Genomic DNA, 16,516 nt, shown 5'->3' with positions numbered 1-16,516 from the left:
TGGATCGTGATCAACAATCTATGAGTCACTCAGAAACGTGAAACTCTTCAAGGAAGGAACGCCCCCCCCCCCCTAGAGATGAACCAGAGTTTGCCTTCCAGTCATTGCAACTGTTTCAATGCTGGTCACGCTCCATGTTTGGTTACAAAAATAAATAAATAAATAAAGATTTCAATCTTGCAACTTTTTGTGGGAGAGTTCTTTCTTATTTTTTCTTTTCTTATAAAACAAACATCACTCATATGGATTGTAAGTAATGTGGTGACTTAACTTCATAACGGGTAGGGGGTCTCTACGTGGCCCCATTTCGATTGCTTCTTCAGGAGACCTGAATCATAACAATTTCTGATGATGCAACTTCCTTCTTCCTCGGAGGCAGGATGGCCTAGCAGAAGCTCTGAGGCTGCAGAAGCGAATTGACTCGCTAAAGCTATGGAAGGAGAGAGCGGTGCAGCTGCTAATACAGGCTAGTGTTACGGGGAGGGTTTGAAAAAGCGCCTGTTTTTTTTTTTTTCTTTTGTACTTTCTTTACCAGAGTCAAACACAACTCTGGCCGAATCCACAAGCCGGTGAGAGGGTTGTAAAAAAAAAAAAAATGTTTTGAGTGGCAGGATTCATGAGCGCGATGATAGCCGGGCACGGGGAGGTTGGACCCCGAATCGGAGAGGCCAGTTTTTTTAAAATACACATCGATTCGAATTGATTCACCCAAAGTGAATCGGTGAATCGATTTGAATCAGAAATCGGGCAGCACTACTTGTCAGTACCTCAAGATGTCTTGAAACCAGGAGCTCAATCTCTTGTGGTATCTCAATCTCAATCTCCAGCCTCCAGCCCTTGTTCCTTGCATAATGCATTGCCCTTCCTGAGGCATAGGGCAAAGACTCATCGACTTTCTTCTGAGCGAGACCTGCCTGGATCGAGACACAGTTCTCCACATCAGTCGAGGCATCCATCGAGGCACAGTTCCTCTTCTCGAGACATGACTCATCTCTCTACACCTCGAGACTATTCGAGGCTTTCTATTCCGAAGTCGAGGACGCCACCTCCATCTGCTTCTCCTGCGAGGGATACTTCTCCCAGTGACTCGTCTTTACCTGCATATTCAGGTCTCAGATGTGAGTACTCCTGGGAGGCTTCACCCTTGTTCTCTGCTCTTCGAGGCAATTCGAGGTCACCTTCCCCTCAAGATCAGCCTACCTTGGAACAGATATCCTCTTCTTTTCTATGCCAAATGAGTAAGGAACTCAAGATTAATTTGGACTCTGATTCTAAATACACTGCTGATTATTTATAAGAAATAGGTATGTCTTGACCTCCGGCGGAGTCTCTCAAAATAACTATTAATAGACTTCTTTCTCAAACTTTCAAGAGGAACCTTGAAACACCTTATTCCATTCCTGCTGTACCAAGCAAACTGGAATCTCTTTACAGGATGGTCCATTGCAAGGGCTTCGAGAAGTCTCAATTATCCCATCAATCCCTTCTTGTGGAGTCCTTTCTAAAAAGGAACAACCCTTCCAAGGTTTATGCCATTGTCCCTCCTGGAAGAGAGGGCAGGACTACGCCCAAGTTTGGCCGCCATTTGTATCAGAATTCTATGATGGCAACTAGGGTTTTGAATTACAATTTTGTTTTTACTTCTTACTTCAAGCTTTTGGTTGACGTCATACCTGATTTTTTTCAGGTATATTCCTCAACATTGACTTCCAGAATTCCAGCATCTGACTTCCACTCTGATGCATTTGAACTTTCCTCTAGGGTCACGACCTTCTCAGTGGCAATGTGCCGGCTTGCCTGGCTCCGCACTATAGACATAGACCCCAATCTTCAAGATCATCTGGCCAGCATCTTGTCAGCGCAATTAATTGTTTGATGACTCGATTGAGGCATCTACTAAACGATTCTCTGAGCATAAAAAAATTGTTACTCCCGTTACTTCCTAGTTCCAAAGAAGATGGGCGATCTGCGACCCATTTTGGATCTCGGAGCACTCAACAAATTTATTGTCAGAAAGAAATTTCGGATGCTGTCTCTGGCATCATTATATACCCTTCTAGATCAGAACAATTGGTTATGTTCTCTAGATCTCAAAGAGGCTTACACCCACATTCTCATTCATCCAGCCACTCAACAGTTCATCAGATTTTGGGTGGGAAATCTGCATTTTCAGTACAGAGTGCTACCTTTCGGCCTAGCTTCATCTCCAAGAGTGTTCACCAAGTGCCTAGTTGTAGTAGCAGCAGCTCTGTGGAACCATGGGCTCCAGGTGTTCCCATACCTGGACAACTGGCTCATCAAGGATTCAACATTTCAAGGGGTTGTTATAGCGACCCTACGGACTACAAGGTTCCTACAAAGTTTGGGATTTGAAATTAACTTTCCCAAATCCCAGCTACAGCCCTCTCAGACTTTACAGTTCATTGGAGCTGTCCTGGACACTGTTCGACTCGGAGCATTCCTTCCTCAGCAATGTCAGCATGCTCTCATTCAGCTCTGCCACAAAGTGTCTTCCTTGGCTACAATTTCAGCAAGTCACATGATGGTTCTCCTAGGTCACATGGCCTCGACAGTTCACATGACTCCTTTTGCCAGACTTCACCTCAGAATTCCTCATTGGACCCTGGCATCTCAGTGGGCGCAGGCTTGCGACCCATTCTCTCAACATATTACAGTAACTCTCTTCCAATCTCTCCAGAGGTTTGCTGTTTCAAACACCCCCTCATCAGAAGGTCCTCATGACAGATTCCTTGACCTACGCTGGGGGGGGGGGCTCATCTCAATGGCGTCCGTACTCAAGGCCATTCGTCCAGCATGGATCGTCAGTGTCGCATCAATCTGTTGGAACTCAGAGCAATCTTCAATGGTATCTAAGCTTTTAAGCATCTTTTTCACAACCAGGTAGTCCTCATTCGGACAGGCAACCAAGTAGCCATATACTACGTGAACAAACAGGGAGGAACAGAGATCTCTCCCTCTGTGTCAGGAAGCTCAAAAGGTGTGGGACTGGGCAATCCATCACAACACCTTCCTGAAAATAGTCTATATTCAAGGAGAGAAAAATTGTCTGGCGGACAAATTGAGTCATCTTCTGCAACCTCAGGAATGGACACTCAATTCCTCGCCTGTTCATCACATTTTTTCTCAGTGGGGAACTCCTCAGATCTCTTTGTGTCTCCCCACAACAACAAACTGCCTCAGTTCTGCTCCAGGATATAATCTCCTCATCGCCTCGAGGCAGATGCTTTCCTTCTGGAATGGACGAATCAGTTTCTCTATGCATTCCCTCCATTTCCTCTGATTCTCAAGACTCTTGTCAAACTCAAACAGGAACATGCCACCATGATTCTGATAGCTCCTCGGAGGCCTAGACAACCCTGATACTCCCTTCTACTTCAACTCAGCAGCAGGGAGCCTCTACTTCTACCAATTTTTCCCTCTCTGCTTACACAGAGTCAGGGGTCTCTGCTTCATCCCAACTTGCAGTCTCTACACCTGACAGCTTGGTACCTCTCAACTTAACTGCCACTCTACAGTTTTCTCAATCTGTACAGGACATTATCCCAGGACAAGCAGGCAGCCTATTCTCACATATGGGTGATGTCATCCATGGAGCCCGGATGCGGACAGCCTCGCATGCAGACTTGTTTGTAGAAACTCAGAAGTTTTGAGTCTGCCGCCCAGCACAGGGCGAGTCTCCTCAGTTCTCAGTTTTCCACGAAGCTAAGAAGTTTGTCTTTGACCCTCTGCGCTGAACTTCGTTCGCTTCGTGCCTTCTCTTCACCGCAGTTTGTGTTCTTTTATTTTTGTTGAATCACTGTGCCTTTTTTCTTTCTCTTAGTAAAAAAAAAAAAAAAGTTTAATTTTTTCGTCGGCTGACTGGCGGGATGGGTCATGCGCCCGCAGCCTGCGGGCTTCAACTTTGCAGCAGCTATCTTCCCTCCTGTGTCCCAGCCAGTCATGGGCTTCAAGAAGTGTAGCCAGTGCCAGTGTGCGATTTCCCTCATGGACCCATACTGCTGATGTCTTCGCTGTCTCGGGCCTGACCATAGTCTGAAGTCGTGCCCACACTGTGCTACCCTTCAACCTCGAGCCCTTAAATGTCGTTGGGTTCAAGTGGAAAAGCTTTTCAAGATGGACTCTTCAGCTACACCCTCGACCTCGATTTATGACTCAGTCCAGACTTCAATTGTGGGTCCTCCTGTTTCCACAACTCCAACCTCGAGTCTCATCAGACCTTCCTCGTTTGGATCGTCTTTGACCTTGAATACACCTGCCTTATCTTCTCCTGAGATTCCCTCAGGTCGGATACTTAAGCCGAAGGTTCCTGCGGTGGTCCTCAAGTTATCCAAGCATGGATTATCTTCTGCACATATCTACCTCTGGCCTCAAGTCTACATCTATTCAAGTCCATCTCAGTGCAATTGCTGCTTTCCATCAGCCTATTGAAGGGAAACTCCCTTCTGCTCATCCTGTGGTTCCAAATTTATTAAAGGACTTTTCAATGTCAAACCTCCTCCAGTGGTTTGGGATCTCAATGTTGTTCTTGCTCAGTTAATGAAGTTGCCTTTTGAACCAATGGATACAGCTCATCTGAAATATCTCACTTGGAAAATGGTGTTTCTTATTGCCCTCACATCTGCTCGAAGAGTCAGTGAGCTGCAAGCTTTAGTTGCTGATCCACCTTTCACAGTTTTCCATCATGACAAGGTGGTCCTCCGTACTCATCCTAAATTCCTCCCTAAAGTGGTTTCAGAATTTCATCTCAACCAATCTATTGTACTTCCAGTGTTTTTTCCAAGACCTCATTCTCATCTTGGAGAATCAGCTCTTCATACTCTGGACTGTACACGTGCTTTGGCCTTCTACTTAGAACGCACCAAACCACACAGATCTGCTCCTTAACTTTTTGTCTCCTTCGATCCGAACAAGTTGGGACATCCAATTTCTAAGCGTACCATCACCAACTGGATGGCTGTTTGTATCTCTTTCTGCTTTGCCCAGGCTGGACTGCATCTAGAGTCGAGTCACAGCCCACAAAGTCAGAGCCATGGCGGCTTCAGTATCTTTACTCAGATATACTCCTATTGAGGAAATTAGCAAAGCTGCCACTTGGTCCTCGGTTCATACTTTCACTTCTCATTATTGTCTGAATGTTTTCTCCAGACGCGATGGCCATTTTAGCCAGAGAGTATTACTGAATTTATTCTCCTAAGTTGCCAACACTCCCACCATCCCATTCTGGTTAGCTTGTCTCAATCAGGCCTCAAATCCACATCCATTTGAGTTCATCTCAGTGTAATTGCTGCTTTCATCAGCCTATCGAAGGGAAACCTCTTTCTGCTCATCTTGTGATTTCCAGATTTATGAAAGGACTTTTCAATGTCAAACCACCGCTCAAACCTCCTCCAGTGGTTTGGGATCTCAATATTGTTCTTGCTCAATTGATGAAGCCTCCTTTTGAACCAATAGATATGGCTCATCTTAAATATCTCATTTGGAAAGTGGTTTTTCTCATTGCTCTCGTGTCTACTCGCAGTCAGTGAGCTACAAGCTTTAGTTCCAGACCCACCTTTCACAGTATTCCATCATGACAAGGTGGTCCTCCGTACTCATCCTAAATTCCTCTCTAAAGTGATTTTGGAATTTCATCTCAGTCAATCGATTGTACTTCCAGTGTTTTTTCCAAAGCCTCATTCTCATCCTGGAGAAACAGCTCTTCATATTTTGGACTGTAAGCGTGCTTTGACTTTCTGCTTGCAAAGAACTAAGCCACACAGATCTGCACCTCAACTTTTCATCTCCTTTGATCCAAACAAGTTGGGACATCCAATTTCCAAGCGCACCATCTCCAACTGGTTAGTGGCTTGCATCTTTTTCTGCTATGCTCAGGCTGGACTGCATCTACAGAGTCGAGTCACAGCCCACAAAATCAGAGTCATGGCAGCATCAGTAGCTTTCCTCAGATCTACTCCTATTGAGGAAATTTGCAAAGCTGCCACTTGGTCCTCGGTTCATACTTTCACCTCTCATTATTGTCTGGATGCTTTTTCCAGACGGGATGGCCATTTAGGCCAGGCAGTATTATAAAATTTATTCTCCTAAGTTGCCAACACTCCCACCATTCCATTCTGTTTAGCTTGGAGGTCACCCATATGTTGAGATTAGGCTGCCTGCTTGTCCTTGGATAAAGCACAGTTACTTACCATAACAGGTGTTATCCAGGGACATCAGGCAGATATTCTTGCAACCCACCCACCTCTCTGGGTTGGCTTCTCTGCTAGCTATCTGAACTGAGGAGACGTACACCCTTGCATGGGCGGGAAGGCACTCGCGCATGCGTGGTGCAGCAGTCATGAACTTTCTAAAGTTCTGCAAGCAAATCAGCTTGCAAAGCTGTCCGCATCAGGGCTCCGTGGACGACGTCACCCATATTTTGAGAATAGCTGCCTGCTGTCCCTGGATAACACCTGTTACGGTAAGTAACTGTGCTGTATTGGCAGTAATAGAGGCCCCCAAATCATCTAAGCCAGCAAATTCTTCTGAAAAAGCGGTGCATTTTTTAAAAACTTTCTCTGGAATTTCTTGGAAATCTCTTCTGAAGGACTTTGATAAACACTTTCTGAAAATCCAGATACACCACGTCAACTGGCTCAACTTTATGAACTCCTCCTTCCCCAAAAATGCAGTTGAATGGTGAGGCAAATTTATCTTGGCTAAAAGCCCACTGGCTCTGTACCATTACAGCATGTCTTTGTACTGTCCCTATTTGAGAGCTGATATTGATTTCATTCTGGTACTGGCTACACATCACGCACATGATCAGTTGGAACAAGGCAGGTAGTCGCACTTGTTCTTTCAGCCGTCATGAGCTCTGGTCTTCCTCGGTCCCTCCTGGCTGGGATTCCTTACTTTTAATGTTTTCACTGATGTTCTCTGTGGTAAGTACCTTAGAAATGTGCATGACTTTGTGATTGAGATGGCTGATGAAGCACTTTATCTGCTTTCCTCACTGGGTTTAGTTCATTTTTTCAGACTAGCTTTCTCTAATTTGTCAGAAATGTAGGAACGGCTTGAAACTTTAGGTAGGGAGTCAAATGTTTTCCCTTGGGTGGAATCTGCTAACTGGGATAATCCACCTGAATTAGAACAGACAACTACCCTTATTTGGGGCTACAGTTCATTATTTTGTCTTTTAAAAAATGCAGCCCTCCAAGATAGCAAATGAAAATTGCTCTCCCTATTTGAATTTCAGATACTTCTGTAAAACTGATGCTGTGTTCTACATGGTTGACTCGGTCATAAATCTATGTAAGAAGAGCATGGTGCCATGATGAGTTGCTTCCATTATGAAGGATGTTACAGGAGGGAAGTGCTTTGTATCTCCTTCATTATGGGGGTAACTTTATGAAGCGCTTTCTGTGTGTGAAGCCTGTTCTATACACATAGTTGGGTAGGTGCGGTAGGCCACACCTTCATTTTTGTTATCTCCAGGCTGGCATTCCTGGAGCTATGAAGAGCCATGGATATGATTTGCTTTTTTTGTGGCACAACCAAAGTGATCGACATTTTATTATATGCAGGTACTTGTTTAGGTTATAAAATACACATGAGTTGCAGAGGTCATGCAAGCTTTTATACCATGTTTAGAGGGGCTGTAAATATCTGCTTTTTGGCAACATATTTTTTGGCAGGATCTGGGAACATATTTTAGAAAAGTAACATAAGGTTGTGGTAAAAGCCTAACATGTGGAAGGCCACTGCTTGCCCTGGATCCGGTAGCATGGAATATTGCTACTCCTTTGGGATTCTAGAATCTTGTTACTCTTTGGGGATTCTGCATAGAATGTTGCTACTCCTTGGGTTTTGGCCAGATACTAGGGACCTGGATTGGCCACCGTGAGAATGGGCTACTGGGCTTGATGGACCTTTGGTCTGACCCAGTAAGGCTGTTCTTATGTTCATCCTATTCTAAAACAGTCTCCACATGTGACTGGATCTTTGTTACTCTGAGTCCCAAGAAACAACCCAGAGAAGAGAAGCTAGAAATCTACAGCCTACACTGAATCTATGTTGGTTTTTTATGTCTTCTCACTAATGTCGAGTGTTGTTTTCATTTCTATTATGCTTTGTTCGGTCATCTTTGGGACTGAATCACTATTTTCCCTTGGTGTGCCAGTTAAATCTGGAAGAGTACCAAGAGCTGTGTCTTACAAAGGGAGGGGGGGCAGGCAGAGGAGGAAGAGTATAACACAAGCTGGTTTTGTATTCTTGTGAGGTAATTGTTACTCTTCCTCAGTTGACATACAAAGAACACAAGGAGATACGAGTCCAAACTTCAACCATGTCACTGATATCAACAGCGTGCAGATGTCTGCCTTCAGGGATGCTTTCCAATATGAGTATGAGGGGGGAGAGTTTGGTATTTGTTTATTTATTAGGAGTTATTAGCCACCTGTGGAAGACAATTCATCCTAAGCCAAACATAGGCAATAAACAATTACAGCAGTAAGACTAGTCTAATGACGACAATACACCTTACCCAATAAGACATCATAATAACTCAGGATGTAAGCAAAGGTGGAACATTTAGAAAGAATACAATAACAGGAGTTAGACAGAAAATAAGGAGGTCAACAAGAAAAAAATTGCACATGGAATCGGAGAAGCATGAAAATAATCTCGACTATAGTAGAACAGATAAAACTAAACTAAAACTTAGGCTTCCTACAGTACGTACAGCCAGTGACCATGTGTGTCACGAGCTAGTTAGTTGTTTCTTCCACTTAAAGGCTTGAGAGAAGGGGTTATATTTGAGAATGTTATGGGGGAGGGGACTGCTGTGTATAGAAGGTGTCTCTCCATGGGTGAGAGAAGAGTAGGGCTATGAGGGGTGCTTTTTTATTTCTTTTCAATGGGTTTACCCGGACCGTTGGCCAAGCTCCTTTAACCTCACGCTTAGATTACTGTAATCTACTCCTACTCCTAACTGGTCTCCCGCAGTGTCGCCTCTCCCCCTTGCAATCTGCGCAAAACTCTGCTGCGTGACTCATCTTCTACCAACCTCACTACGCTCATGTCACCCCTCTCCTTAAGTCACTTCACTGGCTCCCTATCTGCCATCGCATACAGTTCAAGATCTTATTGCTGACCTTCTGCTGCCCCTCATTATCTCTCCTCGCTTCTCTCTCCTTATACACCACCCAAGGAACTCCGATCCTCAGATAAGTCACTCTTAACGTTACCCTTCTCCTCCACTGCCAGTTCCAGACTTTGTTCCTTTCATCTAGCTGCCCCCTATGCCTGGAATATATTACCTGAGTTTGTCCGTCAAGCCCCTTCCCTTCTCTTGTTTAAAAGCAGATGGAAAACTCACCTTTTTGAAATATAGCTTTCAATCCTTAACCCTACTCCTCTGCCCTCCAACATACGTGGAAAGTCTGCACTTTTGGTTCAGTGAGTAATTCCTTTCTAATCCTGTTTTCATTTGGAATTAAGAACTCTGACTGAAATAAAGCCAAAGAAATCTTCATACTGACTTCTTTCCTTGGCAAGGTAATACAATACTCCAAAATGTTCCAGATTTACACCCTGTAGACTTTGGTGGAAAAATCTCCCTCTTTGGGTCAGGCCGCATTCAAGCTGTCTTTTCAGAAGAACCTTCTCTGTGGAAAGTATAGCAAAGCTTTGTAAATGAAGGCAGAAAAAGCCATCCAACCTGCCCATTTACACCCCGGCTGCCAGTCGCCTACAGAATCTTTCCCATCCAAGACAATCTTTTTGCCTTCCTCTTTTTTTTTGTTTAAATTTCACCAAGCAACTTCTCTCTAGCACCTAACCTTCCTATGCTAAACATAGGACTTTGAAATCTAAACAGCCAACAATATCAGGTCTCCTTACCCCCCCCCCCCCCCCCCAAAGCCTACCTGAAAAGTCCAGGTCCATGAGAGTCTCCATTTTCACGCAGACTTCTAGTTATTATAAAATCTGCAGCTTCCCAGACTTTAGCTGCTAGTTTGATTCTTGCATCTCTTGCACTAGAAACAGTGTCAAAATGGATGAGAGACCACAAATTAAAACTGAATCAAGACAAAACCAAATTCTTACTTCTAGAAAGAAACAAAACCTCAACCATAACAAACCTAGAAAAACTCCACATATCCCCCTACAACCCAATCTAAAACTGCTGGGAATAATGATAAACAAAGGCTGCACCATGCAACTTCAAAACAGCAAAATGGTTCAGAAGGCTTTCGCAACCATGCGCAACTTAAGACAAATCCGAAAATACTTCAACAACGAACAATTCAAACTCCTGGACTACTGTAACATACTTTACCTGTCATGCCCCTCCAACATGCTAAAACAATTACAAACAGTCCAAAATACAGCCCTAAGACTAATATGACCACATTACCTCAGCTTTCCAAGACCCGCACTGGCTCCCAGTATAAGCACGCATACAACACAAATTCTACTGCACCCTATTCAAAACCCTAAATGGAAATGGACCAAGCTATCTGAACAACCGCCTAATCAGAAAAAATAAATCCAGACCAAGGAAAACCCATCCCCCAATCAAAAGCATGCAAAGCCAAAAAAACATGACGGTCTACTAGTCACTAGAGCAGTGAAAATAGACCACCACCTTTCAAATCTGCTGACCCAACTACAAAACATTCAGGAAAGAACTGAAAACCATACTATTCAAGAAATTTGTCAAATGATCCAACCAAACCGTATCAACCAATCCCAGATCCCAATGCATACTATAGCTATCAACCTTGTAATCTCCCTGGGAATGGACAGGCTAATTTCTTCTTGTAAACCGCCTAGAACTGAAAGTTATTGGTGGGATAGAAGACACCAATGTAATGTAATGTAATCTCTGTGGACTCCTTTCTTACTTGGTTGCAACTAAGCAATTGGTGTGGGTGTATTGTTTGGTAGATATTAACGGACTCATGGCGTGGGGGACAAGCTGGAGGTTAGATCTCACAGGGACGGAGACACACTTATATAGAAAAATTCAAAAGTAAATTGAAAACTTTTCTTTTCAATGATGCATTTATAAATTAATTATAATATGATTTTCAAAAAATCAGAAATTCCTTTTTTTCTATCACCCTACCCTCCCTTATGTCCTTTCCCTATATGTCTCTCCAGACTTTTAATACAATGTAAATTCTCCCCTTAATCCCTTATGTTTCCAGTTTGTCGCATTTGTCTTAAGTTGAGTTTGTTTTATTTATTGTAGTAATAATTTTAATAATGTAATTTTATCAAGATGTATATCGCTTTGAATCCAGATAAAGCGATTAATCAAATTTTTATTAAACTTGAAACTTGAAACTTGAAACTTATCTTTGTGACATTCTCTATCTCCATCCTTAACCCTGCAAGCTCTGTCTTCATTTGCATAATTTTTTGCGCTACTTATGGTTCATGGTACACCGAACCCTCAACTTCTTGGACCCCTGCGGAAGAAGTGTCTTTTGAAACGCGGACCATGCTGGGTCCTGGTTTCTAACCAATGTGAACCACACTGTGGAAAGCAAAGATTTTTTTGTCTTCAATAAAAGTTTCTGAATCTTGTACATCATCTCTGCAGTTCTTTCTTTTTTTTTTTTTTCTCTCTTTTTAGTCTGTGGTTCTGTGTGCATGCAAACCTGAGCAGAAGAGCTCACCTGGCAGTTTGGTCCAGAGTCATAAGAATGTAAGAAGAGTCCATCTAGCCCAGTTTCCTGTTTCCAGCAATGGCCAATCCAGGTCACAAGTAGCTGCCCACAAGCTCTGCCCAGACCCTGCCCAATCTCCGCCATAGACCTCACCCCCATAATAGTACTAATTGTAATACCATTTTCCCATTTATTTTTCATATATACACACAATAAAATCTTATTAAAATATATGACGGTTAACCACAAAATTAAACTACGCAAAACACACTGTACGTATGCTTCTCAACATTCATTCCAACCAGAACACAGATAACCCCTTTGTAAATACGGTCCACAAACTAAAAGTACTAATATATATGAGGAGTGTGTGGCACAGTGGTTGGATCTACAGCCTCAGCACCCTGGGGTTGTGGGTTCAAACCCCGTGCTGCTCCTTGTGACCCTGGGCAAGTCACTTAATCCTCCATAGCCCCAGGTACGTTAGATAGATTGTGAGCCCACCGGGACAGAGAGGGAAAATGCTTGAGTACCTGATTGTAAAAACCGCTTAGATAACCTTGATAGGCGGTATATAAAAAAAAATCCTAATAATAATAATATATATATAAACGAAACCCTAAGATTCAAGACTCTGCATGCAGAAACAAATGCATTTCTTCCTGAACAGTGCAAAATATAGACAGCAGATGTAATTTCTCAAAACTGACACAATTCAATCACTAAACTGAAAATAACATCATTTTCCTTACGTTTGTTGTCTGGTGATTTTTGGTTTTTAAACTATCTTTCCCAGTCTCTGGCTGCCCATCCTTCTGTCTGTGCTCTTAACTCTATATTCAGGGCCGCCTTATCCATTTGCTGATTTTCTCTCCTTCACTTTCTGCCAAGAAATTTGTGGGAGCGTCCTTTGAGTATATGAGCTGCTTTAAAGATTCAAATCACCTCCTGCCGCCCAAACATCCTGTTCGGAGCGGCTGGATTCTAAGCTGTTTGGTTTCCTGAAGCAGGAGCACGAAACGTGTTCATGTTGAAATCAAGAAACCAAGCTTTACATTAAGAGTTTTTGAAATTTTTGCACTGATTTGGTATTAATTTGGCACTAACATGCTTAAAAGTATGGAAGATGTAGCAATGATTGTGTGGTGAGGTGGCATAAGGGGTTTTTTTTTTCCCCTTCTGTAAGACCCCTCCATGTCTCTGAGCTAATCTTCACATATGTATAGCATTGTTAAACAACAATCAATAGTTAATTTAGGGTAGCGTTTTTTTGATCACATACATCCATCTTTAGCATTAACTTTGTAATATTCAATTTTCTTCCATTTTTCTGCTTTCTTCTCAAAATCTGCTTTTCCATGCCTTCCCTTTCCATCTGTCCATGTGTATCATCTCCTCCCTCTTTCTTCTCTCCTACTCTCATCTATCCATAAGAAACATTTCTTATTATCTCTTGCCTGCCACACCCATTGCTGTGCACCATCTCCTCCCACTGTCTCCCCTTCCCCTCCATCCCTATGCATCATCTCATCCCTCTTCCATGGCCAGACATCGCTATCTTCCCCCTTTTCCCCACATATGGTCTGGCATCTTTCTCCTCTCCTTCCCATAGCCTGGAATCTCTCTCCTCGCCCATGGTCTGGCATCTCTATTTCCTTCCCTCCCTCTTCCCGAGGTCTAACATCTCTCCCCTCTCCTTTCTGCCATCTGGCATCTCTCTCTTCCCTTCCATTCTGTGGTCTGGCATCTCTCTCCTTCCCATTCCAGTAGTCTGACATCTCTCCCTTCTTTAAGTCATCTTTCCTCCCTGCCAGTGTAACATTTCTCCCTCCCTCCTCGTGAACACTATCATGTCCAACAATTCTCCCTCTTTTTCCTTTCCCCATATACATAATCTCTTTTTCCCTTTCATGCCACACACCTATATATCTGCTTAATTTATATATCTGCTTAATTTCTCTTCTCCTCCCTGTTTCTTAAGTTAAAAATATCCAAAAAAAGCACAAAAAATAAACCCTTCTCTTTCTTCTGTTAAATCTTATTTCCTCTTTCCCTTTCCCTTCATAGGAATAAGGGTAAGACTTATAGTCCCACCCACCCCAGGGACCACTGTTCATATATAGAGACCCAAATAATCAGGACTACTCAAATCAAGTCACTTCACAACCAATCAAGATGACCTTTATTCTATGCAATCACTGTGGTGCTTTAATTCCAAGACACACTATTGGAGGCTTAAGGCTTGCCCCATCTGTCTTCAACTTGCTAGCTCTACAAACTTAAACAGGAATTGAATACAATTAAATCAGCTTCCATCACTCCACAGAATCATACCAACTTACCACCTCTACCTCAAAGAATAAAACAGGCCAGGAATAAATGGGTCACAGTAGGCTCAGGAAGGCTGCGACTTGTAACACAGAAACATCCACCTTCACTAATATTACCTCTACAGAATTCCTTCGCTCCACTAGTGCACTGCGATACTCAAGAAAACAGAAGGGAGGTGGGACTGGAACCAATGAAGGTAACTCAAGAGAACAAGCGCACCCTAAGCACAAATAAAAAGGCCAAAAATAGAAAACTATTACTGTTGGGGGATTCCATCATCAGAGGCATTAACCTTGGAACACAGGGCGAGGAGACCAAAATAGTGAAATGTCTTCCAGGATCCTCAGCTACCAGGAGTTCCAGGCAAATACTGACTATAATTAAGGAAGAAACTAAGGATTTTAACACTGATGTTGTTATCCATCTGGGAACAAATGACCTGGCCAACAACTCCACACTTGCAGCACAGAAAGCTTTTCGGGAGCTTGGTGAGGGCGTGAAACCTTTTGTAAAGACTTTAGCTTTTTCTGAAATACTGCCTGCATATGGAAAGGGAGAGCAAAGAGTGAAAAACACAGAGGACTTTAATAGATGACTCAAAGCCTGGTGTCCTCAAGAAGGCTTCAGGTACATAGGAGGATGGGGAAATACATGAAAGGACAAGAAGCTATATTGCACTGATGGGCTACATATTACTACAGCAGGAAAAAGAAACCTTGCGGAGAAATTTAGACAATATGTTTCTAGGCATTTAAACTAGAAGGTGGGGGTGGTGTATGTATGAAGGACAATTATAGAGACCACCTCCGGCAAAACAAAAGATGTGATAGTAGTAAAGATTGCAACATAAACAATATCAGAAACTCATTTCTTAGTACTGCAACGGAAAGTGAAACGAAACTAAAATCCATACGAAAAAGGAGATTACCGCTGAAAAATAGCTGGAAAGCGATGACCACAAATGCTCGCAGTCTAAGCAACAAAGTTCATGATCTGCAAGCCCTGATGTTAGAGGCAGATCTAGATATTGTCGCTATCACAGATATGGTTCAGTGAATCACACGGATGGGATGCAAACATACCGGGATATAATCTTTTTAGGAAGGACAGAGATGGTCATAAAGGTGGAGGAGTAGCTCTCTATGTAAAGATCAATATCCAAGTGACCGAAATGCAAGGGACCTGGGGAAAGGAAGAAGCGATATGGATCGCTCTTAAAAGAGAAGATGGAACTTCTATCCACGTGGGTGTAGTCTATAGACCACCGACTCAATCACAGCAAATTGATAAGGATCTGATTGTGGATATCCAAAAGTTTGGAAGGAAAGAGGAGGTTCTGCTGTTGGGAGATTTCAACCTGCCAGATGTGGACTGGAAAGTTCCGTCAGCGGAATCGGAAAGAAGTAGGGAGATTGTGGATGCCTTTCAAGAGGCTCTGCTCAGACAAATGGTGACGGAACCCACAAGGGAAAAAGCGAAATTGGATCTGGTCCTCACAAATGGAGAGAGTATCTCTAATGTTCGAGTGGGTGCTCACCTGGGTAGTAGCGATCATCAAACGGTTTGGTTTGATATAACGGCTAAAGTGGAGAGCGGCCGCACGATACTTAAAGTCCTAGATTTCAAACGTACGGACTTTAATGCAATGGGAAAGTACCTGAAGAAAGAGCTGTTAGGATGGGAGGACATAAGAGAAGTGGAAAGACAGTGGTCTAAGCTGAAAGGAGCGATAAAAATGGCTACGGACCTTTATGTGAAGAAAATCAATAAAAACAAGAGAAAAAGGAAGCCGATATAGTTTTCCAAACTAGTGGCGGAGAAAATATAGGCGAAAGATTTGGCGTTCGTGAAATATAAAAAAACCCCAAGAAGAGGAGTGCAGAAAGGACTACAGTGTGAAACTGAAAGAAGCCAAGAGAGGGATACGTCTGGCGAAAGCACAGGCGGAAGAACAAATGGATAAAAATGTAAAAAAGGGAGACAAAAATTTTTTCAGATATATTAGTGAAAGGAGGAAGATGAAAAATGGAATTGCTAAACTAAAAGATGCTGGGAACCGATATGTGGAGAGTGATGAGGAAAAAGCAAATGTGCTAAACAAATACTTCTGTTCTGTGTTCACAGAAGAAAATCCTGGAGAAGGACCGAGATTGTCTGGCATAGTTACATGAGAAAATGGAGTAGATTCTGTGCCATTCACGGAGGAGGGTGTTTATGAGCAACTTGAAAAACTGAAGGTGGACAAAGCAATGGGACCAGACGGGATCCATCCCAGGATACTAAGGGAGCTCAGAGAGGTTCTGGCAAGTCCTATTAAAGACTTGTTCAACAAATCTCTGGAGACGGGAGTGATTCCTGGGGATTGGAGGAGAGCGGATGTGGTCCCTATTCATAAAAGTGGTCACAGGGATGAAGCAGGAAACTACAGGTAAGCCTCACTTCAGTTGTTGGAAAAATAATGGAAGTGTTGCTGAAAGAAAGGATAGTGTACTTCCTTGAATCTAATG

The 16,516-nt window shown here is 43.0% G+C and overlaps 1 protein-coding gene across 2 annotated transcripts in view; it reads left to right on the top strand.

Annotated features, from left to right (window-relative positions):
• Positions 1-16,516, top strand: part of NOS1 (nitric oxide synthase 1) — a 412,853-nt gene that overhangs the window by 13,648 nt on the left and 382,689 nt on the right. The window contains exon 1 of one of the 2 annotated variants that reach the window (XM_033956097.1): positions 6,809-6,941. The exons of the other annotated variant lie outside the window; for it this stretch is intronic. The gene's annotated coding sequence lies outside the window, so the exon portion shown is untranslated. Of the gene's footprint in view, positions 1-6,808; positions 6,942-16,516 lie in introns of those variants that run through there. 2 annotated transcript variants of the gene reach the window in all.

The sequence above is a fragment of the Geotrypetes seraphini genome, chromosome 8 (assembly GCF_902459505.1).
Source record: "Geotrypetes seraphini chromosome 8, aGeoSer1.1, whole genome shotgun sequence".
NCBI lineage: Eukaryota > Metazoa > Chordata > Amphibia > Gymnophiona > Dermophiidae > Geotrypetes > Geotrypetes seraphini.
Note: the sequence above shows the minus strand (reverse complement) of the source record. Positions and strands in the feature narration are given on the sequence as shown.